Source organism: Thermobia domestica, chromosome 11, assembly GCF_964235325.1.
Source record: "Thermobia domestica chromosome 11, izTheDome1.hap1.1, whole genome shotgun sequence".
Lineage (NCBI taxonomy): Eukaryota > Metazoa > Arthropoda > Insecta > Zygentoma > Lepismatidae > Thermobia > Thermobia domestica.
Window position 1 is genome coordinate 104832260 of NC_137464.1, and position 26179 is coordinate 104858438.

General features: G+C 33.4%; 2 long non-coding RNA genes across 13 annotated transcripts in view; one reads left to right on the top strand and one right to left on the bottom strand.

Moving 5' to 3' along the window:
- The window catches only part of LOC145664342 (uncharacterized), a 361655-nt gene that overhangs the window by 316274 nt on the left and 19202 nt on the right, over positions 1-26179 (bottom strand). The gene's annotated exons all lie outside the window — the stretch shown is intronic.
- LOC145664340 (uncharacterized) overlaps positions 1-26179 on the top strand; it is a 513034-nt gene that overhangs the window by 288811 nt on the left and 198044 nt on the right. For 8 of the 11 annotated variants that reach the window (XR_014127400.1, XR_014127396.1, XR_014127398.1 and 5 more), the window contains one exon: positions 9877-9960. This is a non-coding gene — a long non-coding RNA (uncharacterized LOC145664340). The remainder of the gene's footprint in view (positions 1-9876; positions 9961-26179) is intronic. The other 3 variants (XR_014127403.1, XR_014127402.1, XR_014127401.1) reach the window with 1 other exon arrangement.

Here is a 26179-nt window from a genome sequence, read left to right on the forward strand (position 1 = left end):
GATGCTAAGTGAGGAAGCTCAGAAGTCTCGAAACAGAATTCCGCACTTATTGCGAGAAAGGTGCCGGAAAAACTCTAGGAAAGATATAAATTTGCTACACATATTTATGTCATCGTCTGACCCGATAATTTCATCGTTCAGACCCAGTATGCCCTAAATCATAATAATATGCCGAACGAAAAGTTAAAACTTTTAAATAGCCATCACCAATGTATGGGCACCAGAAACTTTTGAAAGTAATTAATTTCACAATCGAACTTTTGATTTTTATTGTACTTCATTGGACAACTCTCACGTTTTTGTTTTCAAGTATGCATGTTGCGAGATAGTTCCGTTTCTGTAAACATTTCTTACACGAACTGACTTTTGGTTAAATTCATTATTAATGTTTATTAATTTTTCGCTACTATCCAAAAACATGTTTATTTTGTTTATAATGAGTTCTTTATTCTGCAGTTTTAATAAGAATAACTTTACCACAAGTTCTAAATTATTTCTTTTTATAACGACCCAAGATGGTATTTGTAAACCTGATTTTGAAAACGTCGACTTTTTTGCCACCTACATAGGCAACCTGCATCATTGACCTTAAACGGTAAATTATTATTCACATTACAGCAGAACAATCGAAAATAGCCTAATGTGTCTTCACAAAATACCATATAGACAGAAACGTGCTTTCAATAGGCCCGCAAATAGTTTCACCGCATTTTCTCGTCATTCCGACACTGTGTAGCGTTGTTATGAAAAAGAAGAGGAAACGCACATCATTGTACCTTTCTTGACATTCCTTTAAATAATAATAATCCTTGACGAATTCCAGTGGATTTCTGCACATTTGGACTCTTAAAAATTATACTTATCTACACAGGTATATGGAAAACTTGCAAGAAGGAATGGGATGAAATTCCTATAAGTTCCAAACTCCAAAATACAATGTCAAGCGATAATCCATAATGTTGTTGGATTGATATAATGGTCGGATATAAACTGATCTGACTTTCTGTATTTTCTTTAAGGTTTTCTTTTCAATCAAGTTCTTAATACAAATCAAAATCAGAGCATTCTAGTAAAATTGTCTTCTGGAAATTGTATCCATCTTACATGAGTAGCATACCTAAGCTAACTATATGAAAGATTTGAAGAATTAGAGAGCATGTCACAGTGGGAAAAAATGCAGTAATAATTTTCCAGTCTATCCATTTAGAACTTTTGTTACTCACTCTAGTAATACCAAATTCACGTAACTTCTAACTGATCGTCTAACGAAAGATTTATATTGTTATATTGAATATATCATCAATATATTCTGTTATATTGTTATATTCAATTGTAATGTGAAGAAAAGTTAATCTTTAATGAAAATTATAATGATTTCAAAAATTGTAATTGAAATCTAGAAATGAATATTTAGATTACACACTAAGAACTTCTAATTAGTTATTTGAATTATTTATTTGACATCGAATGAATGTGTGCCCCCCTCCAAGATGGACAAAGATGAAGGTGTAGTCTTACAATATGCAATGCGCTTCCTATTAGCTACAATAAACAACTGTGTCATGAGGCTGTTTTCCTGAACTTTTAATTATTAAGCCCTCAAATTCTGCTAGTGTAGTCTGATCTTTTAGGCCTTAGGAGCCGGAGATAAAACTGCTACAGAAAACTGCATTAAGCTTTCAAAACTTGTGTTAGCAATAGTAGTCAAAGATGGTACCCACAGTCAACATCTTTAATAAATCAACTTTACAGAACGTACTAAACAACATATTTCAACTTTAACCCAAAAACATTACTTATAAAAATCATGCATACTTGATATGGTTAGTAGACCTATACCAGGTGTTTTGAACAGACAATGCAAGTACACTTTAATAAAGGAATGACAAATATATTATTGTAAATATAATACAAAAATATCGTTCATTGCTGCTTTCATGCAGTCCCCTACGTAAATGACATATGAGTTAGCACAATAGTGTATCTTAAACAACTATTATATTATGGTGGGTTGGTGGTCCGTGATGCTGTTCTTGTTATGAATTTATTTAAAAGTATAGAAATTAAAATAAACACATAATATAAGAAAGCTGTCGGTTGTTGCCAGTCCGGGACACGGCAGGACCATAGGTGGTGGATAATGGAAAGCCCAATATGAGGGTAGGGAATAGTCCCCCTGAAGCAAAACTGGCATTTTCTGATCTTATTCCTATGAGGCTTGAAGCATATTCTTAAGACGTTCAAAGCTACATTACTCAGCTCTGGCTTTAGGTACCGTGACAATATATACCTCGTTTTAAAGCTTAGACTTCGATCTAAAACTTTTATTTGAAACATTTTTTTACTTTGCCTCGTAGAAAAAAATTAAAGGGAATTTTTCCCGCCAAACAACTGTTGTTTTCTCTTTAAGACACAATTGCCACGAAACTATACATTTCTCGAGAAAAATGAAAGACTTTTTTTTTTTTTTTTTTTTTTTTTTTGTAGCTTAACATTAGACAAAGAAATTTTAAAAAATTTGCGAAGCATTTGCTCCACTAGTTTCGGAGTTATGGCTAATTTTCTGAGAGACGGCAAATTCACCTTTAAGGGGGGCTGGGGGAAAAGCACAAGGGGGAGAACCGGGGACTATTGGGAAATTACATGTCTCATCATAGTCTATCAACAGGAAAAAAATCAGCTCTCCGGGAATTTGTTCCGACACAAAACCTATTTTGATTGGGCTATAAATGAATAGCTATATGAAGCTACACACACACACAAAAAAAAGAAAGGAAAAAAAACGTGATATTCAAAAATGAAGAAGTCATTGGCTACAAAAAGCTGAATTAGCATTTTGTGTTGATTTTGTATTACAGGTTTTGTTATAAAATTGACTCAATAGTTTAAGCCTCGTGTAAATTTGACTCATACAGAGGTTAATTCAATTATATTAAGCCAAACTTCAATGTACCTCTTACCTAGTAAATACAATGTTTCCACCACGGGTTGTGTTGGATCTGCAGATCACCTCTACTGACAATTGCTCGGCAACGAAGTTTCCATTCCAGATGGAGTATGGGTATTGCATCTCATTCCTTTTTACAGGCTTTTCACAGGCCGAAGACGATGCGGACTCGACGATGGTACAGGTGCCGCTTGAGTACAATAGTTCTGGATTGGCGTCTGGACTCTTTCCAGGAACGTCAGAGAAGGAAATTGACACAATTTCAGTTTCCTGTTCCATACGGCGGCGATAGAATTCTGCGATGTTTTCGCCACGTGGCTGGATGTCTTGTGTTGGTGCAGTTCAACCTGGTTCACATCTTGTCCATAAAATGCTGAGATTTCATGGTGGTACATTTCAGTCAAAATATGGTAGTAGGCAGCATTGATTTAGAAGTCTCGCTCCACCTTTCGGAGATGCAGTTTGCCTCTGTACCAGAAACCGGACACAACCTTAAACCAACTCGGGAAACTCTCTTTGTATGAATGGCAGGAGCTTTTCCATAACTTGAGGTAAACCCATGCTTCATCAACGTCATAACTAAATTTCGCCTATCACCAGCGAGATGACATTCATACAGCCTCCTGCTTTTTTTTCTTAGCCACATCACATGCTTGAGAGCAGGGATGCAAATAACTACTCGCCCCGGGCGAGTGGTTCATCAGTGCGGGCGGGTATTTAATATTATATCGAAGGTAAATAAATGATTTATGTTGTGCGATGTGGGCTCATAGGTTTTTTCTTGGGCTAGTAATTTTTATTTATTTATTTTTTGTTTTTACTTATTTGCATCCCTGTTTTAGGGCGTGCACACTGCTCTTGTAAACGACCGTGACTGGTAAGTCCCTGTGAATGGCAAGGTTAATTGTTGGCCTGTGATGTGCAACATTTTCTAGCCATCGCACGCTGTGTGTGCAGGGTCTTCGGGGGTCGCCATACTACATGCAATAGCAGCGGGATAATTTTCACGGGTGGGCCGTTTCTAGTTCCTCAACCCAGAACTCTGTCGGTGTGGTGTGGTGAGCCTAGAACTCTGTGCCGCATATTTACGTGTAATACGATTAATAATGGCAGGGCCTACACGAAAATCACGCTCTTTACACATTTCTGACGCTTTACTCTGTTGCTTGCCTGGTGGCAATCTCACGGCGATCAGTTGCGCATGCGTGGTACAGTTGCACACTGAATTCGGTTCAATATAACTGAATCAACCTCTGTAATCGTGTAAAAACCTGTGTTTTTGAAATAATATAGAACAAAATTTCATGAAAGCCGTATATTTTTAGATAGTAACAGACTTTAGATTAATAACGTACTGGAATTCCCAATATATTTTTTTTTTTTTTTTTTTTTGTAATTAAAAAGAAAGTTCTATTGAGCACATTCGTTGTTACCAAGTACCTAAGGCACGTGTTTTCTGTTACTGTAGTAATAAACATGTCTTATTTCATTGAGATTCAAATCACACTATTAGTTTCAAATCTCTTTTTCTGTAGTAAGACTCGGTGTTGAGAACTACACCTATCTGTTATCGAAAGCAGAGAGAAATCTTGTGACGAAAGGAGACATATTTGACAAAATTGAAGCAGATACATTTCCCGAGAATAACCTCAACTTTGTCTCGAAGTCAACCCTAATCAGAGGCATTTGATTCCTTCATATACGTACTATCAGTCAGATGTACCTAGAAGCTAGTTTTGTGGTGCACAATGCGCACATGAGGTTACTTCGGAGTGGGACATATTTTTTTCTAGAATACTGCACTGTCATACGGAGAATGAAAATTTTGTGGGTCAAAATGAAAAAATAAAGCAAAAATGTAAATTTGGGAGGCCAGAATGCTAAATTTGGACGGAGAATGATAAATTTGAGAAAAGAATGATGAATTTTGGAGGGCAGAATGATAAATTTAGAAGAAGAATGATAAATTTGAGAAAAGAATGATGAATTTTGGAGGTCAGAATGATAAATTTAGAGGGAGAATGATAAATTTGAGAAAAGAATTATAAATTTTGGAAGGAAGAATGGTAAGTTTTGTGGAAGAATGATAAAATGGAGGAAAAAAATGATAAATTTTGGAGAGTAGATTGGTAATTTAGAGAGAGAATGATAAGTTTGAGAAAAGAATGATAAATTTTGGAGGGCAGAAGTTAAATTTAGAGTGAGAATGATGAATTGGAGAAAAGAATTATAAATTTTGGAGGGAAGACTGGTAAATTTAGAGGGAGAATGATAACTTTGAGGGAAGAATGACAAATTTTGGAGAGAAAATTGGTAAATTTTTGAGAGTGATGGCCAAACTTTTGAGAAGGATAGTCACCCGTACTCTCAGTAAGGAGCATTAGGTAAAGATCACACGTGCTCAGAAGGTGGCTACTTTTAAATTCATTTCACCCTTAAACATGGAAATAATATATGCGGAGACTTGGATATTATGTTACGTATAAATATTCGTAAGTGCTCATCCCCGCACCCGTATGGTACCTATACCCTCAAAATTCATGACACTTTGTAAATTCTTCTGATATATATCTCAACAACAGCAGTACATTATTTTAGATTTCTCAATGGTTCTGTTGCAAATAGCCTTTCTCCGTTGCAAATAGCCTTCCTCCGTTTCTCTTCTGGTACAATTTTGAATTAAAGTATTGTCATTGTGTACAAAAATATTTTCAATGATTTCATTAAACTATATTGAATGATTTTAATTGTACTTATAAATTGTCCAAATAAAATACAATTTACCATGTACTAAATGTTAAAATTTATTAACCAACTCTTATTACAAAATGAGCTCAGGAGTATTAAATATGAGCGCTCTTCGTTACTCTGCAAATAGCCAATACTATCTTCCAATTGACTTAATGATCGCTTTAACAATTCATTTAATTAAACTGATATTGATTGTTATGAGAAAGGTATCTACATGCATATTACAAGAAAATGCAAAAAGAAACCGTATGAGTTGTATCATTACGATACTGTAGTAATATCTCCACAAGAGACAAATATACTTCTCAGAAGTACTGTTGTGTGTGATGAAAATACTTCTATAGTACCGAAACATTATAACTCATACTTTTTCTGTTGTGTTCATAATTAGTATCAGTTTATTTTAATATATTAATAAGGCCAAATAGTCGTTCAAGAGAAATTTGTTTCACTAGTGGGAAGATAGAGATTAAAAACTTCCAATTCATACAAATGTTATATCAACTCACAATGCTAGATTCTATCATTATCTGATTTTCATATTCGTATTTCTGTAACTTTTTGTATTTGTTTTATGCGTCTTAATATTCTAATGACAAATATTATATTCATAAAGTGTTTGTCCATCTAATCTATAGATACTAACGTTTGATCTTGTGTCTCTGAAAGGATGAAATAAATTATATTCTTTTGACCTCATTTCTCCAGTGTCACACATGCATAATATAGGAGCTACATCTAGACAATAACGTATGGTTCGTATCCTGCATCAATCAGTTGTGAATCCGATAAGACAAGAGTTGCAAGTAGTAAATTCGAATTAATACGTTATCGAGAAAAAAACATGATGACTTGTTTTATTGCAAAATAGCTAAGCAACTGAAGCAATGTTTTATAATATTGCTATTACCATTATCACTTTACCTTATTACTATAATTCATTATCATCCTCTTATCGAGTTTCAGCAATCCAAATAGTAAATGGCTAATACATTGCTTTTTCAGGTGTGTGGTCCTGTTCAGTTCTCAGTATAGCCAATTCATTCAATCGCAACAAAAGAAAGAAACTTTTTTTAAGGTTATGTGATTTTTTAATCTTATTAGCATATATTGAACATGTTTTAAAATACAGTCGATTTTAAATTATGCTCTTTTCTCACCTGACATGCTGACAAATCTCTATTTAATTTAGTCATGTTCCATATTATCATCATCATCATCATCACCATAAATATTCTGCCATTATTGGCCGGTCACTTGCCACAACTGAGAATCTTCCATGCTTCACGGTCTTTCACTAATCTTTTCGTCTTCACATACCAATTTTCTGTTTTGATATCACGCATTAATTGTAGTCTTCTTCGCCCTCTCCCTATCTTTCATGCTACCATATTTGCAAGCATGTCCCTTATAACACAGTTCCTTATTAGCTAATATCCCAACTAGTTTCTCTTCCTCTTCTTAATAATATTCAAAGTTATTATTTTCTACCCCACCATTGCTAACTCTCTCATTCGTTTTCCGCTCAACCTAGCTAATGCTCTCCATTCTTCTACACACCCACATTTGCAAAGCTTACAGTCGTCTTTCTTCGGCTTGTAGTAAAGTCCATGTTTCTGCCCATTACAGTGCAATAGTCCACAGAAGCATTTTATGAGTCTTTTTCTCAACACTTTATTCAAGGTAACTCAAAATAGTATTTTCTTCCTCCTAAAGACTTCTTTCATCATTCTTATTCTTGCTTTTATTTCACGTTCGCATTTCATATTATCACTAATAAATCTCAGGTATTGGTATAAATAGTCACCTGTTCTATTTTCTCCCCACCCCCCTACTACTATATTTGACACAGATTACTTCGTTCCAATCACTATGGCTTTTGTCTTTCTAGCATTTATTTTCATCCCATATTTCTCACAGCCCTTTTAAATTTTTTTTTAACATCTTATTGATTTCCTCTTCAGACATGTTACACAAGTAAAGAGATAATACAAATACTCCTCAATTCTATGTAATTAACGAAGTTAAAGCATTAGGATTTAAAGTATGGTGATTGTGTGGTCACTAGATATAAAATTTTTAACATGAACATCAACAAACATCTCCTATAAACAATGTTTTTAGAGAATGCACTAAAAAGAGAAATTAAGTCTTTTATAGGATAATTTAGTAATATTGTCTTATTGACAACAGTTGGGAGAAATAAATTAAAAGAGGAGATAACATTTTTATATTTCATTAAAGAATTTGGTTTACCACAATTCCATGACATATTTACTGTGTCCGTTTGTGTGTCCGTCCGTGAGACAAAAATCTCACGAACTACTTGATGGACCATAATCAATTTTGGCCAGTACGTGGAGGGTCAAACGTTAGGACTGGAGTTCGTTGATAGTGTGATATTTAAATCGGACCTGATATAAATCAACCATCTCCGGTGCTAACATTAACCATTATAGAGGGAAAAACCGTAATAGATAGAAGCAGTTTAGCATTCTAAGAATACACGTTCTATCCCTCCTTATTCCAATTTCTTCATGTCATCCCCCCCAAAAAAAATATTCATATTTTTTAAGGTGCATTTTTCTATTTTTCTTTTTGTTAATAAGTCAATACTACTCAATTACTCCACGGAACATTGTTCTTTTATTGTACTTTTATAAAAACATTGTTTTTCAAAGTTGTTTTTGGATCAAAAGATCAAATATATTTTAGGCAAAAATTTTCTTGCAGGCCTTATATCTTGAGAACTACATAAAGTGTAGCCAAATCCAAACTATCACTTAAATCAGTATGGTTTGCTTATTCCGTAAAAAACACGAAAACTCGATTTAGGGGCCGTTAAATAATATTGTGGTCCCTGATCAAAAAAATTATTACCTTTCATTCAATCAAACATTTTCTTGTACGCCCCATATCTCGAGAGCTACATATAATGTAGCCAAATCGAACTTTCACTTAACTCAGTATGATGTGCTTATTCCGTAAAAGGTACGAAAACTCGATTTAGAGACCGTTCAAAAATGTTGTGGCCCTTGATCCAAAAACATCCATTATATTTCTTTCAATCAAACATTTTCCTGTACGCCTTATATCTAGAGAATTGCATATAGTATAGCCAAACCCAAGCTATCACTTAACTCAGTATGATGTGCTTATTCCGTAAAAAATACAAAAACTCGGTTTAGGGGCCGTTCAAAAATTTTGTGGTCCCTGATCCAAAAACTAATTATTCGCCAAGATCGAAATTTTTGATCCATTTTTTGATCATTCCTAAAATTCTTGTTTACGGTTATTATTATTTTCTTTTTCTGTTTAGCCTAATTCAATGTCTTTATTAGTTGTATTGAGAACAGCACTAGTCTCTTCCTTCATATTACGAAAAGAAAAATTGTTCAGACTTATTTATATACTGTATATTCAACAGAAGTCACTTGTCAGCTGTCTGCAACCAGTGAAACTTTAATGAGAGTTTTGGTTGCATATTCAGCAGGCGCTCTATAGTTACTTTTTCTAAATAATTACTTTTCCAAATTTTACAGTAAAACGATGCATTCGAGACAATATTGCTTAAAAACATCTAGTTTACGTGTTTGTTCGAAAATTTTAGGTATCTAGTCAGTATAGAAGTTTGTGAAATTTACGTTTCCAAGATTTAACCATAATACACCGAAAAGTTAACTAATTAAAATATTAAGTGAATAACAAAAGAGCAAATTTCACTTCGCAAGAGATTATAGCAGGTCATGAATAATAAACTTACTGGTATTTTTCATTACTTGATATGTCACAGTTCCTTACAGTATATTGTTTAATTAATCTGGTATAACTAACTAGTAGTAGGACTTATAATCATGTCGTATCAGTTTGCATCGCATTGTTAGATTGCTGTGCTAAAATAAGAATGATATTTTTTAAAGCTTCTTTCTGTAAGTTTGATATTTCTTTCTCCCGCGTAAATTTCAATGATAGTTGGATGAATAAGCTGTCGATACTTTTGACATCGTAATAAGAGTGACTAAATGTAAGTCAATATTCGACAATCCTAACATGAGCAGCACCAGATATTGGATTTGATGTTTCTTGTTGCTTTAAACCTTATTATTATATGTATACTGTTCTATATATTTTTCTGTTGAATATTTTACTCATTTCCTTTTTTACGTTTCATATTATAGGAATTCGGTGTCACAACTATTGTACAACTTCCAGAAGTCAACTAAAAAACGTTTTGCGGCGAAGGAATTCTGTGGAGATTGTGAGTAAGTAAATTTTAATTTTAAAAAACTACTTTGATAAACTTTTATGCATTTACCAGATTTTCAAAATTAATTTACCTTTTAGACATTAAGGATTTGCTTCTTTTTAGTGTTTGGTTCAGTATTACGGCAAATTCATCATAAATACAGGAAAACGTTCGCTAAAATACAGCACAATTTGTATTCTAGCACTTTTTATCTTCTAAAGCAGCTATATATATATATATATATATATATATATATATATATATATATATATATATATATATATATATATATATATATATATATATATATACCTTAGAGAGTTACGCATAGTTTTGGACTGAGTTTCTTCTCCTAGGCGTATACAAAGGAAAGACGAAAACTACAAAACTGATTTTATATAAGGACAAACTCAAGATGTTTTATTATCCTTTTAACACAATAAACATAGAGAGATTCTACTTTGGAAAGAAAATATTAAGTTAGGAATTTAAATCCTAATATCTTATAAGTTACAACTTCTTAACCTAATGATTTTCAAACCGCTGTACCGTCAAAATATATTAGGTAATACTCTATCGTAGTCATGACTATCATCGGATGGATAAGAAAACATTAGCTCTAATGCCAAATGGCTATTGATATTTCCAATAATACTTCCATATTTAAAATTGATATAAAACTAAAACAATAATACATTTCTCCACGAAAATAAACTATTCAAACATAAATAATCGCACACACTATCTTCAAAATATATCTAAAGAACATTCATACCTCTACTTGATAATCTAATCTCAAGAAAAGAATAATCACAAGGAAACTAAACTACAACAGAATATTGATAAATATCATAGAACAACGATAATTCAATCATAACCTTCTCAACAGATCCAATAAAAGGTTACGGTAACTTGTATATAAATTTCATTCATGCAATCTACACATTAGAAATTAGAGGTAGAGGCGGAATCAAATATATAAGGAAGATAACATATCTCACAAGTAGTGCTTTTATTCTTTCCTGGGTGTATTTTTAATTTCCGAGATATTTGCTTTTGCCAAATAACTATAAGAAATTCAAAACAATAAATGATCCCACAAGATGAAATCAAGGAAATGAAAATGCAAGAATTTATGATAAATATGACACAACAATAAATGTGAAAAAAGAAGAAGTAGCGCGTGAAAACTACGTAAAACAACTGTTAATTAATCCGTAAATCTCTCTGAAAGTACGATGATTTGAGCTTAGGGCCATTGTCATCAAACATGTCATTGATGTACCATAGTATAAGAGTGCTGCAGTTAAGGCCTCGTATTAAAAATAATTAACTTTTGAGAAATATTTCTACGTGCTTCGGGTTGTAAATGACTCACAATAGACTATTACTAAATAATAATTGCGAAGCAGCATTTAATTGTTATCATTAACAGTTGTTCAATATTATCATCATTATTGTTCCTAAGAGTATTACATTCATCTGCAATATTGAAATTAATCCTCTTAGCGGAGTGTGTTCGGCTCGTATCATTTATTTACGATGAACAAAAAGAAATTCAGGTAGCATTAAGTTTATTATCTTAACTGGAATGTATAGTTGCGTAATTTGTGGAATCAAATTACTCTAAAGTTATGGAGACTATATATTAACCATCGGATGAAAGGGTTTTATAATATTTTCAACAAGTCTTAAAACTGAAGGTTGTACGAATATACTTTCACATTACATTTTTGATCATTTCAATGTACTTACTCTAAATAATGATAATATTTGTTATGAGACATATTGCTTTAAAGTCCAGAATTTGAGTTGCTAAAACTTACGCATTATTGAAAACAAATTAAATATATGTTCTGTAGAAAGAACTAAAATTAAGAATTACAGGGATTATATATTTCTGAACATTCTCGCATCTATGAGCTAATTAAGCTTGTCATGTATGACAGATGACGTCTCTGGTCAATCACACTATCCGGAGAATAGCGAGAGAAAGAAAGAAATGGTAAAGGAAGGAAGCAGCCTGAGACCTGTATGTTAGGTACCATATTGACAGTTTGCTTGTGCGTATTAAAAAATCCAGGAGAAACTTCACTCAAGATGGCAGTCCTGAAAAACCTTTCACACCTTTTGAAACCAAAGTCCCCACAAGGAAAAACTAATCTTGTAGTACCATCTACAGATAAACATCTTGGGGCAAATATCTGAGGAACATTTCTCTGAAGTTTTGAAGTGCCCGAAATTTTTTTGAGAAGTACATACATAAATGTAGAAAGATTTTTCCCATTCAAAAGCAGTTCAGACAAATGTAAAGGATCATCAATCCAATCTCAACTTCGTTAAATTACAGACGAATACTAGATTTTTTCATGTAGTTTTCTACTAGATACTAAATACTATTAAGTCAATATTTCAGTGTTTTTGAGATGGTCTCCGTTCTTGATCAGTTTATCATTGAACTTATGACCTCACAATTTATTTGATGACATATCCTTTCATAACCATGAATAAGTGGATGACAGACTATTTATTCAAGTACTAAAAATTTACAGAGAAAATTGTTTGTATTATCCTTTGAATTTAGTCAGTACTTTGAATATTCATTAAGCAATCCAATCCAATTATAAACCAAAATTCAACCAAATCAAATTGAATTTTCTTTTCTGCAATCCTGCTTGGATTATTAGTAGATAAATAATATAGAAGGAAGGGAATATTTTTCATCTCTTTTTTCCCTCAAAATTGATCTCTAACGGTTTGTCAATCCTTGGGATAAAATATTTCACAATTGCTAATTTTACAGTAGTAGTAAAAGAATAAGTTGGATATATTCCATTTTTTATTGACACAATAACTTTACATTGTGATTTCTGCCAAAAATGCTCCCGTGCATAAACCCCTTGCCATACTCGGACAAAGATTATAAAAACGTTAAAGGTCAATTTAGCAAACAACTGGTGATGGAAAAATTAGTTCTTTTTTTTAATAATTAGCTCCTTATTAGTAAATTTGAAAATTCAGATTAATGTACATGCGTATTTTAGGTAATCATGCGAATCTTTGATTATTTTGAAAGAGTTTGGAAAGCATCCTTTTATTCTCTGTGCAAAGCTGCAAGTTAAGTATCTGTTATGGAGTAGGTGTACGAAGTAACTTCTTAAACGTTCAACTCTTTAAGACATACAGGTGTTAGACTTACGATATTGGAATTCAGAAGAGTATGCTTCAAAAACAGAAATAGTACACCTAACTTATTTAGACATCCTTAGTTTACTTGTTTGTGCTCCTCAATAATTTTAAAGTAGCACTAATGTAATTTGCTATAATTTTAGTAGTCATTCTCAATATTAAGTTCCTTACTTTGCCTTCACTAACTAGTCCTCATACTTCTAATGGAATGAACAGAAACTGAAATCTAAATTACGAGTACATATGTTAATAAATATGTCTTCATAAATCTTAAATATGAAATCTTTTTGAACATATTCCAGCCTGAAATTATTAGTGCCTATAAAAATTTCCGGTACTTTATATATAGGGTTACCTTATTACTTTTTTTTGTAGAAGATCTTTTTTGACTCCTTCTATTGTTAGAAATTATATCCCAGTAGAAGAGCTTTTTTTTTTTTGTTTATTCCTGTTTGATGTATCAGTAATGGTTGTTAGGAAAGTAGCATAGATTTTAGATTCATAGTTTATAAACGATTGGTGTGTAGTTCGCTATACCGATCTTCAAGCGAAGTGCAAATTATTATTACGGTAGTTGTTAATGTAAAAGTGAGTAATACCAACAATAATATTTTTTGAATATTGCAATGAAGATACAGCATACGAAAAGGGCTGAAAACTGTAACAGACAACGCCAGGATAAGAACTTTCAAACTACGACTGCCCCAGTAAAAATGGAACTATGGTAACTTTATTTATATATAGGACTACTTAACTATGTACTTAGGGTTGACACCTTTCGATAAGCCTACACGCTTATCAAACTGTGCAGATCGCTGATTCCTCATATCACAATTTGTACTACCTTCAATAATTTATTAATACTTTTATAATATTGATAACAGTTAACGGGAAGAAAAATTGTCCAACGGCAAGACATATACTAATCGATATACATGTCGGAAAAAATCTGAAAACTATTTTCTTTTAGATTAAAAGTTGATGCTGTGCAAGAACCAGGCCAGCTATTAAGGTTAAACTGGTACTGAAGTATATCAACCTCTTTATTACGATCCTAGGAAGACGACAGTAGATAGTACAGTAAAAGAGATAAAGCTCAAAATTGTCATTACCTTTTAAACTTTAATTCCTGTTAAAATAAAATAATGTCCAAAGATGAGATCAGTCGATATCTGAATATATATCACCTGATAGATTACACCGAATTTAGGAAAGTGTCATGCTCTAGAATAAACTATCATTTCTAGGTTTCAAGAAGATCGACAAAAAGTTAAACTAAAGGCACACTAAACAGAAAACCTGTAGCGTCAGGTTGTTTGCAGATAGTTGAACGTGTTACGAACCATTGAATAGGTACAAAGATTAACATCATTGGTGGGGATTTCACTGCCAACACAAAAACCTTTAGAGATAGTACAATTCTCGATGATTCGATAGTCCTAGAGGTGTCCTCCTGTTTTACCCTAAACGACCGTCCAGCATTTTCCACCATAATTTTTATCTTATCTTGTCTTATCTTATCCTAGGCAAAACAAGAATTCGTGTTCTGCCTACTCTCCGCAAAAAAGGGATATTTAGATTACAGAAAAATTTAATAGTAGACCTAGTTACTTACCCGACAGTTGCAGTTGTTTTCAGGGTCGTATATCATTCGTATAGGATTTTCGTATATCATTACGGCATCCCTGAAATTATTTACATTCGCAATCATGGACTACCATTAGTTTACTACGAGTATACATATTTACACGATGTCTACTGGGTCTCTACAACTTCACCGACGTTCGTTCAAGATATACAGACAGTGTCATATTTTCGATTTTGTTGCGGGGGCTAGCCTAACTTTATTCCTGGAAATGAGAAAATTCTACAAGATATTTCATTTACTTTAAAACAGTAAATAAAATTTCGGGGAGATTAAGCCCGGAAGAACCCGCTAAAATACGCCAATGTATACAAAGCTTCAAAAATAGGAATAAACCTAATAGATTTGTGAAAAGAAATTATAAATACATTATGAGTAAGGTGATAGGTATATGGGGAAAAAGCGTTACATATAATATTTTATTTTATAAAAATTAAAGCACTCCATATTACCTGTAATGTTCCCTCATAGAAAATATTTTTATTTGCCAACAGCATTATTTAATTTTACTTCTAATATTAGTTTAGAAACATAGGACAATAAAAAATAACTGTAGTGTAGTAAGGTAAGAATTAAATAACATTCTATTTCTATATTCTATTTTAAATGATTATTCGTAGGTAGTACACCGTATTCATAGAATTTCTACCTAGAAATATACTAGATAGTACAGTATATAGTTGTCGTATTTTACAGTATATTTCGATAAATAACATTGACTCAATTTGGTTATCTGATTTGGACGATACTGTATTTCGTTTGGTTTGCTTGCCATACCGAATTAATTTCTTTATGGCACTACATACTGAAGACAGATAATGGATTTCTGGATTCGTTAAGTGGTGCAACATATAAATGATACGATTTCTTTTCCATCCATATGAGGAAGTATACTAAGCATACCTATGTTTTCATAAAATTCCCATTGTCAACGCTAAATGGGCAAAATTATTTTTTAATAAAATGCAATAATTAGCAATAATAATACTTCATAGGTTCGAAAGTACAAGAATTGTTGGAGGAGACCAGATCCCTGTAGTTGCGAGTGTGCCACCAACTATCCAGTAACAAAGTTGTTTATACTTGGCCCTTCATGGTGGAAAACTCATACAAAATAAAAAATACTATAACCTATATTTTAAAAAATGCTTTTAATATTAAGGCAATTCAATTCACACTTCCGCATACAAAAGTTGAAATATTAAAAATGATAAAACAATATGGAATAACAGATAATATTACATATTACCTAAGCAACCAAAGACAAACATTCTTAAACTGCATGGTGAATCTATTAGTCTCTGTCTGCCACTTACACAACAATTTTTAGTACAAACACAGTGAGGTGCTATATATATAAACTCAGTTCAATTTGAAGAGTTCAAGTGTTATAATATATAGTCTTTAAAAAAATATACTTTTCAATGGTAAAATAATTGTCAAAATTAGTTGAGTACGATAATTTCGGACATTACTTCGAATAAACTTTGTGTTTATTTCATAAGAGTAACTAAAATAATACAAAATAAATCGATGAGGTTTTTTTTCGTATTAACTACTTGAGTTTCAAATTTTGTTCACTAATTCGCGATTCAATAATAGCATATATCCATTTATTCGTATATTCGTTTAATGTACATCAAATCAAATATACCGATCGGAGGAAAGGCTACCACTAGTTAATCACAGACATCCTTTGTTTACTTCTCTGGAAGGTAAAGATCTAAGCAATGAAAAGACTGACTGTTGGTAAAAACGAAATTTCTATAACTCCTAGTTTAAAATGCAACTAAAGATGCATGATATGATATTAGAAATGATATTCGAAAGTCAAAAGGCTCTGAAATCAGCTGCAATTTTTGGGAAATAATTACTATTAAATTCTTCTCAAATCTATTTTTTTTTTGCAAAGATTAGGCAAAATAGGAATAGATAGTTTTAGCTCAAGGTAATATCAAAAATATACAACAAAGTGCTGAAGGGTCATTACGCACAACTGGATTTAGGCAGAACAGGAAGGAATCAATCATAGGTACACATTGTGGTCGAAATTTATAAATTCCACTAAGAATTTCTGTCCCATATTTTGTAAGCGTTCTGGACACCGAGGGCCATATAAAGCAGCCCTCTTAAGCGTAATTCAAGACGCTGAAAAAACTCTTAAAATTCGGGATGTCCCGCGGATGTCAAAATTCGGGACAGGTGGTAACCTTACTACTTACATAAAGTATAATTTTATGGCATTTAATATCTAGACTATATATTTATTTTAAATATATCCATATATTCTCTTTCATTCCTTACTCTGTTCTTCTTTACCTTGTCCTCTTTGAATCTCTCCATCATGAAAAAGGACTTTTTTCTCTTTCTCTCTAATAGGTGGCAGCATCAGTTGGTGGTGCTTAGAACAGTGACGTCAATGTCGGGAACGGGCTTCCGTCTGAGCTGTTTCCGAACAAAAGACGCCACGAAGCAGAAATTAAATTAGTTCAGGTCTCAGGGTATTGTGTTACATCTTCTCCTAGGGGAGTTCTATCTAGGCGATAAATAAATTAACCAGAAACACATGAGCTTTTTTTTTACTCACTACCTTTTTTTAAAAAAATCTCTCTTAGTTTTTCTCATCTCTCCCTGTATTCTCGTTTCTACCCAACATTCGTACCTTTGCTAGGTATTCTTTCTCTCTCTCCCTTTGTAGACTTTTGGTACGTATATCATATGTGGAACATGCATGAAATGAGATAATTATATGACAAACGAAGACGAATGTTGATAATTAGCACGATTCGTATTCTCGTCAGTGTCTACTTCTACATATCTACTCTTCATGCACTTCCTTTATAATATCTTTGATAAAATGTTTCCTCCTAGAAGGCTAGAAATGACAAACTAAAGTTTTTATTATTATATTTTTCTCTTGTTGTTTCTAGAATAGACGACTATGTTATTTTTCATCTAATATTTATTCAGAGTAGAGCAGTTAACGTGTGATACTGTGCTACAACGATAATGTTATATTATTCAATTATATTGTTTCATGTCTGGAGTGTAGCCACGGGGGGAAATGGGAACCCAGGCTCCCCCAAACGATATTCTCAGTTCCCAAATAAGGTTTCTCTGTCGTGTGTTTATTAAACTTTTTTGATATTTATAACAAATGAAGTGCGTTTATAGTATAAAATGGAATAAAAGTTTCTTTTTTTAAGTTTAAAACCATAACACTATGTTTAAATAACTAAATATATTGAAATTCATCACTTTTTTACTATTTATCACTATTTTCTGCATGGTGTGAGAGGTCCCAGGTTCGATTCCCGGTGGAGGTACTCGGTCGAAAAAGTGTAAAACGCTTTTCAGGCCAGCCACCCAGAATGAGGTTTTCCTGGATTTTCCTCATTCACACCAGGCAAATGCCGGGGTGGTACCTAACTTATAGGTCCCAGGCCGCTTCCTTCCTTCCCCAATCCTTTCTTCCTTTCCTTTCCTCGGATAGTGTGCTCACCGAGGGACGTCATCCCTCAAAACGGGAAGGGCTAAATGCTCTTAGATATCGAAAGCCCAGAAATCTAAATTCCCTTCCCCTTCCCCTTCTATTTTCTGCATGTGCCGAAATGGATTAAGTATGGAGTCTTATTTTCACTTCATCCTTGAATTTACTAGAATGTCCTGAATCTTTACTGTTTACCATACTAATCATCAAAAGTTAGTGCCGGATTAAGAGAAGATAAAAACAAGGGTAGAAGACCATAAATAAATAACATCCTTTAAAAATTAGACATGTATGTTATAGATTACTGCTGTAAACACTGTATTTTATAGATACCACTCATGAAACTCGGTATATGAAAAGAAGTCACATGAATTTGATTCGGTCAGCAACAATGAGAAGAAAGAGCAATAAATAGATATCTTTCAGTTTTACATCCCATGTTTATGCCCTGTTGCCTAAGGAAACGCATGATTGAGAACGTAAAACCACTATAGAACGGAGAACTCCGAAAAAATTCATAGATGCAATATTGTCCACCGCAAACTCTTATGACCAGGGATTGAACCAGGATACCCCTCACACCAGAGATAAGCAGTCTAGCTCTTTTCTTAATTCATCCGAACCGGGATATTTATATCCATGCTCATCTAATTACGCGTTTCTATGAAGTATTATTTTTAATCCAACACGATAGGAACACGAGCAGAGAAATTCTGAGGACAGTTAAAATATCCATGCTCTGAAGTGGGGATTCGAGCCCATTATGAATCGCGCCCCGTGATTCGAAGCTGAAAGTCCGAGACAATTTGGCCACTGGCACTGGCACTACTGAATCATAGTGGAACCGTGTGGGAAAACTTTCCGGATTACTTATTTCTATGTAATGACAGAATTGGTCACTCGTATTCGAATAGTCAATATAAGTGTTTTAAGTAGTTAACTTGTTTTCAGGTTTAATTCCTTATGGACGCAAAGAAAAAAGCGATAAACAAGCCTATTGTTTACAGTTAAAATCAATTATAGGTAATGAAGTGAATTCATTTAATCATTTAAGAAAAATTTTAAAGCCAAGTTTCCTTATCATTTCCAGATTTGTAAGAAAATGTAGCATGTCCTTTCTTTGAGGCTTTCTAATGGAATTGGCAATTTGGAGTTGAAGTCGATAAAAAGTAACGGGATGAATTGACGATCACCTATGAAAAATAATGATCAGGAATAACTTTCGTACAAATAAAATCGAACATTTCAGTGTTACGAATTATCTGTATTATTTGCGACTAATATAAGTCACGAATAAATGGGAAAAATTCCGCCAACTGAGATAGAAAAGAAAAAAATCATATATTTGCTTCTACATGCAGAGTACTAATAGCTTAATTTTGTGCTGATTTACCAGTAATTTCTTATAAGCTATAACAAAACACTTCTTAATGTCTACGTAACAGCTTACAAATAATTAAGATGACTATCTATGTATATAAAAATGAAAGTGACTATGTGATTTCGTATCTTGACTACGTATCTCTAGAACTACCCGACCGATCTCGATCAAATTTTCAACATAGATGAGGTTCGGACCTAGGAGATGTTTTTAGTCATTTCACTTCGACGGTGCGACTTAGGGGAGGGGAACATATTTTTAAATGGTCGAAAATGACCAATATTACTGTCGAATCTATACTTTTCGGGGTCACTGAGATGAACAGTGACACTTTCGATGCCGTTTAAATCCAAATTCAGCCCTTTATGTTCAAAATGAAACGTGTTCTCCCCGTGTGAAGAACGGGTATTCTACTAGTCAATTATAAATCAAGAATTTAGAAACAGAGTTTATACATAACATTTTTATTTTATCTGCGCAACGTATAGAAAAACATCACAGTTTCATTACTCAAATCACTACAAGTATGATATTCCTTTTTAATAAATACAACGTCAACTCGGAGTGTGAGAAACCATATTCTAAATATCGAAACTATAAAATTTTAATTTATTTATTATATTATTGAAATTCTTGGACGTTTGTTTAGTTTCAGAATGTTATACTAGTGATTCTTATTCTTACATTATTCTACCTCATAGTGAGCACATAATGATTATATGGCAATTCTTTCTGTGAGTGACTGGGACACTTACCTATTCTGTTTCAAAAACTTGTACTATGTAAAATTGCAGAGAACTCTGGAGAATCGATGTGAAATATTTATATCTGCTATTCAAAGCAACTTTCTCTTATGAATCACATCTCTATTAGTCTCTCTCACTATTTTTACTGGTGGAATTCTCTTTCATGGGGGAAGCAAACAAAATATAAATAGTGTAAAAACATTATGAACTACCAACTAAAACTAAAACTAATGTGTTTTATTTTGGTATTATCTACTATAATATAGTTAATACCTTTGTTGTGTTATTATATTCCTCATATTCCACCTCAAGATAATAACAAACTTCATAATAATTCTAAAATTGTGAAAGGTACTTCTTACTTTCAGAGCCTACAATTTCATTTAGAACAATATTTTAGAGATGTTCGTGATGAAAAGGAAGGAATTAGCGAAGAAATGAAATGAAATATTTCAGTTTTATGGGCCACGATTAACATGGGGTAAAGAAGATGTGTATGAAGCGTTCGGTGTACAAGGGGATAAAGATCACTTTTGGTCATTTTGGACTTATACCGTACCATCTTTAAGATCTGTCGGAAGCTCCTTTCAAAGCTTAAAATACCCATGTCCAGATATTGAGAATTTCTTATAATGTATGGCTCACTGGTAGAACGTTCACTTCTGGTGCATCGAGTAATTGGCTCGATCTCAGCTCACGCCAATTGAGCTTTGTGATGGACAAACACCGTGTGCGTGTGTTTTCTTGGGGTTCTCCCGTTTCCTCCCACTTTCTTCATTCCATAACTTCATTCATTTCTCATTATCACCGTCTTCTTTAACCTAGCCTTTATAACCGTGGGGCGTAAAACTTCATGATTTCATTTTATTTCTTATAATGAAAAAGAAAAAAAGTGTCAATTTGTTGAAATAATACAAAACTGACAGGGAGTGAGGTACTAACATTTTGTATACTTTAATGAAATATTGACAAGAACTGTTTACGATGACTTCACGTCTACAAGGGTCCGTTGAACAGTGTTGCTTTCAACAGAAGAGAAAAGTTGATTTTGGAAAAGGTACAATAACTCGGAAAATGTCACTAGTGCAGTATGGTTTAAAATCTATAGTACATGATTGAAGAGCATGAGAAGCAATACTGTGGTTATATGAGATCGGTAAGTCACGTATTGACTGAGATATTCGGTAGCATTTTAAAACTGAGAAGCGTGGTTTGTAAAACATGGCAATGCTGCGTACGTAAACGGCGTTTGAATTTAACACATGTTTCAAGTTATTTCTTGAAAAGTTTGCAACATTGATCTGTGTTTACCATCTCTTTTGTCTTTGCCTTTATTGCTGCTTCCAATTATGATATCCAATTTATGTCATTCGATTTACAAAAACATAACTTTCTGTAGGATTGGCAACACTGTTCATCCGGTGATTTTCGTCTATACGAGCAAGTGTTCTCCTTTCTCTAGTTGCTTCGTGTAAAGTTTCGTTTCTGTGTCTCTTTTGGTTTCTCCGTTATCACAGTTGGACATTCTAAATTATATTATAATATGGAAACGTCATTTTATGACTGTCCTCAAGTCGGCACAGGTTAACGTTCTCGTAGGAATCTGATATTTCACTAACGCGTGTTTACGGCCACATGGAATACGTTTCGCGGATGTACATATCGTAGCACGAAATTACTTTATATAAGGGACACCCTAACATATATATTTTCTGGGAATCCTCCTGCTTTCTCCAAATTTTTTGGATGAGAAGTTAACTCAGATTTTCTTAGTCTTGAAGACGCCATTCTCCAACACAATGAACTCAGATAGTAAACATATAGAACCCTGCCATTTTCATTATTAATTCGTTCACATTCACTCTTGCGAACGCCATGCTTTTTTTTTTTTTTTTTTAAAAAAAAAAACTCCTAGTTCATTGCTACTAACAGCTTACGTGGCGTTATTGTGTTCTAACATATTAATAGATGACACCTTCGACCTTATTTATGGACTTTTCAAAATTAGGTGAAATCATCACAAAATAAAGTAATCTGACCATTGTTTACCGCGATTGTCACTAAAAGTACACATCTTCAGCCAGGGTTACCGTACCTATGAGAGTCACATAATTTTTATTTGCTGTATGCATACACGTACTTACAGACTGTACTTAGTCAGAGATTTTATACCATTATACAGTTCATTCACTTACGAGTATTTCTCTCTTTTACAACAGACTTATATAATTCCACACTGGTTTTCTTTGACTCACTTTACAACTCTTCAAACTCTACCCAATTTCCAATACTGCGAGTAGAATTTGATTTTACTTGCCTTCGTGATCATCTGATCATCCCATTTTCCTGATCAAGCATTATCTAGCGCTACCAGCCATCTGTTATTTATAATTAATATTGAGTCAATAGTATTAGTAAAATACTCCAGGTCCCATCTTCCTGTGTTGCTTTGACCCATAAGGATATTTCGATGGTCTTGTGATTGACTTCTGGTCACATCTTCTCTATCGATATCCGAAAATAGTATTACATTATTAGTTATAGATACGTCTAGGTTTTATATCTGGTCTCCTTATTCTACACCAATTAGTGTTAAGGAGGTTTCAAATTCATGGCTCCCTTCTTCCACTGCCTCAAGACATCTTCCCTTTTATTGAACCTACGCACAATATAAATACACCCAGGCAAGGGCGCCCATCAGGGGGGCAAGGTGGGGCACTTGCTCCCCCCTCCTAAGAGAAAATCGTACTTGGGAATATCGAAAGCCCAATAGAATTTTTACATTAGTTATAGCAAAATTTGAAACTATATTTGAAACCTCGCTTACAATTGCCCCCCTTGGAAACCACAACATGAGCGCCCTTGCAGGGGTAAAAGTGGATCTGAAAAGGTAGGAGGGCGGTAGGTAGCAGCATGACTTCACGTCGTCCCCCTGCCTATCTGCCCATTGTAGTTTTTTTTTAAGGAACTGGGGGGACGCTGTACATATTTTTTGAGTTAGAGGGACGGCGTCCCTCCGCGTTCCCTCGCATACACCTCGTTTGTGTTTCCTACTTGGAGCTTGTATAATGCAATTCTTTTTCAATGTTTGTCAGTAAGTGATGTAGCGTAATACAGGAGTTACAACCCAGAAAACACAGTAACATTTCCAATTGGTTCATTTATAGCAGTGAATCTTGAGTTTCCAGTCGTGATTCATTCATCATTCAATTCTGTAAAGTATCACTCAGAATTCCAGCTACCTATGTAATCAGTTCAATGAAAACCCCAGGTAAACATCTATGATGACTTAATGTCGTAATAACAAATGGAAATACTTAATGCATTATCTTGGTTGTTGGGGAAGCAAATATATAACGTTTCATTGTAAAATTTCATTCTTTCTAGAAATACAGCTTTTTAAATTCGAATATTTGTTTCGGAACAGGAATTTCATTTCATGTGACCTAAGCTTGACTCCCCACCACAGAAATCAGAATCGAAATTTTCTTATTGTATTTCACCGCACTAGTAGTGCAAAGAAATTGTATCATGAGGGGAATCCTAGAGAGTATGGTGGCAAGAAAGAGAGGGCGGGGGCGAAGGAGACTACAATTAATGGATGATATAAAAACAGAAAGATCATACGTCAAGACGAAAAGGTTAGCGGAGGACCGTGGAGTATGGAAGCTTCTCAGATGCGGCAAGTGATCTGCCAATAAGGGCAGAATACCTATAGTATGATAATGATGATGAGTAATGCGATACCGGTACTGAAAGTTCTAAATAGAAATTTAAATTTCTGTCCTTAATGTCTATTAGAGCAAACCAACTAATTGGAATTCACCACTGAGTTTCTCGTCATTATACACAACCATCAAATGTTTTTGAACATAAAAATGTTATAATTACTGTATAAATGGGGATTTGTAAACCACACTATCAGTGGGTTCCAGTAAAACATTAATAGTCAGACTACATGTGTATTGGAGGTAACTTCCTTTATTTATAGATCATTAATGGATCCTTTATTTATAGATTATATTTTATTTTCAGTAATTCAGTTATTTTAATAATACGATACACTCAAATGCTAGTATTGATGGAAAATCAATTTCAGTACAGAAACTAAATATTTTTCGGCAATTTGCTTGCTTTAGAGGTACCATCGGCATTGCAGAAACATAAATTAACAACTTATTATTATTATTATTGTTATTATTATTATTATTATTATTATTATTATTATTATTATTATTATTATTATTATTATTATTATTTAATGTCGGCCAATGCCTAGCAGCAGCGCCGATTCATGTATAGCTTCGGGAGGTGGACATTTAGGTCATTCTACAGATCGGTGCCCCTAGTACTCTAATAAACAATAGATTTCACCCTAGTTCAACATACTGCCATCATAGTTATTAAGGAGCTTGATCTATTAACTCCTGGTATGTAGGCCTACTTCAAATATTAGCTTTTTTTGAAATAACAAACACAAAGCCCTTCACTAATAAGTAAAATATTTTACTCGTAGCTTTATTAACTTGTACAAGATCTTGAAAATTTATTAAACGGGATGAATAAAACAACATAATTAATTTAAATAGCTGGGTTATACAACTAACTAATAATAATTTTATCAATAAAAGGAATCAGTTGTGTTCTGAAAAAAAAAAGATATTGCAATTTTACTGATAAAACAGAACAATCATTTTAGAAACTTAAAATGTTATTTGATTGTAAACTTAAAAATTTTGGAAGGAATTGTCAACAGGCGTATACTATCCCTGAGTTGTCCTTCAAAGGACCAGTTTTTAAGTCCTCCATAGCAACTTAGTGACCCCTCGTCCACCGAAATGTATTTTGAGATTACACTTTTATATATAGCTAAGTGACAACTAATAATATTTGTAGGAAATATCGATAAATAGAAATTAAGTTTTCTAAGGTCCATAAATACATCGCAGATTTATTCTAATTACAGCAATAAATAAATTAATATTACTATGACACGTAGCTATACGAGACTTAAAAAATGTTATTTTATTTAATATAAAATTTTAGAATTTCACAGGAAGTTCTGATCAATCATATACTGGGCTAGGTCCTTAAAAGAATCCGTTTGTAAGCTATAGGAGTAATAAGATTGTGCAAAGAAATGCCAATTATTTTTTAGAAATACCTTCTGGACTGTAGATATAGAAACTTTTCGTTAAGGAAACATAGTGTCTCATCAGGGGACACAATATTTCGGCACAGAAACACAAACTTATCTTCGTAATGATTATGTAATTAATTATCCTTCGAATTAGAACAAACTGCATTGGTTTACTAAAAAAAAAAGTAAAAATCTTAATTTCTATTATCTATTTTGTCCTATTAGTATTATTTGCTATATCAAAGAAAGATTCTGGTCTGAAAATGCATTTAGGGGAATGGGCTCTGAATTGATGAATTGATATGGGCATGGTTTCCAAATGCTTCCCTTCCTTTTAACTATTTATACATCCGAGTTTAAGGGAAATTTAAAAAAAATAGCCCCGCGTAGCGTAGCCGCTAACACTCTCGTCTTTTGTACGAGCTTATCCGGGATCCATTCCCGGTGAAGACAGTGAGTCGAAAAGATGTAAAGAGCTTTTTTAATCTAGCTATCCTCAGAGAGGCATTTCCTGGGTTTTACTCGTTCACACCAGCCATATATCGGTATGGTACAGTGCCTAAAATACATCCCAACCCGCTTTCTTTCTACCCCGGATAATGTGCTCGCCGACGGATCGATAATGTGCTCACTACACACGTGAC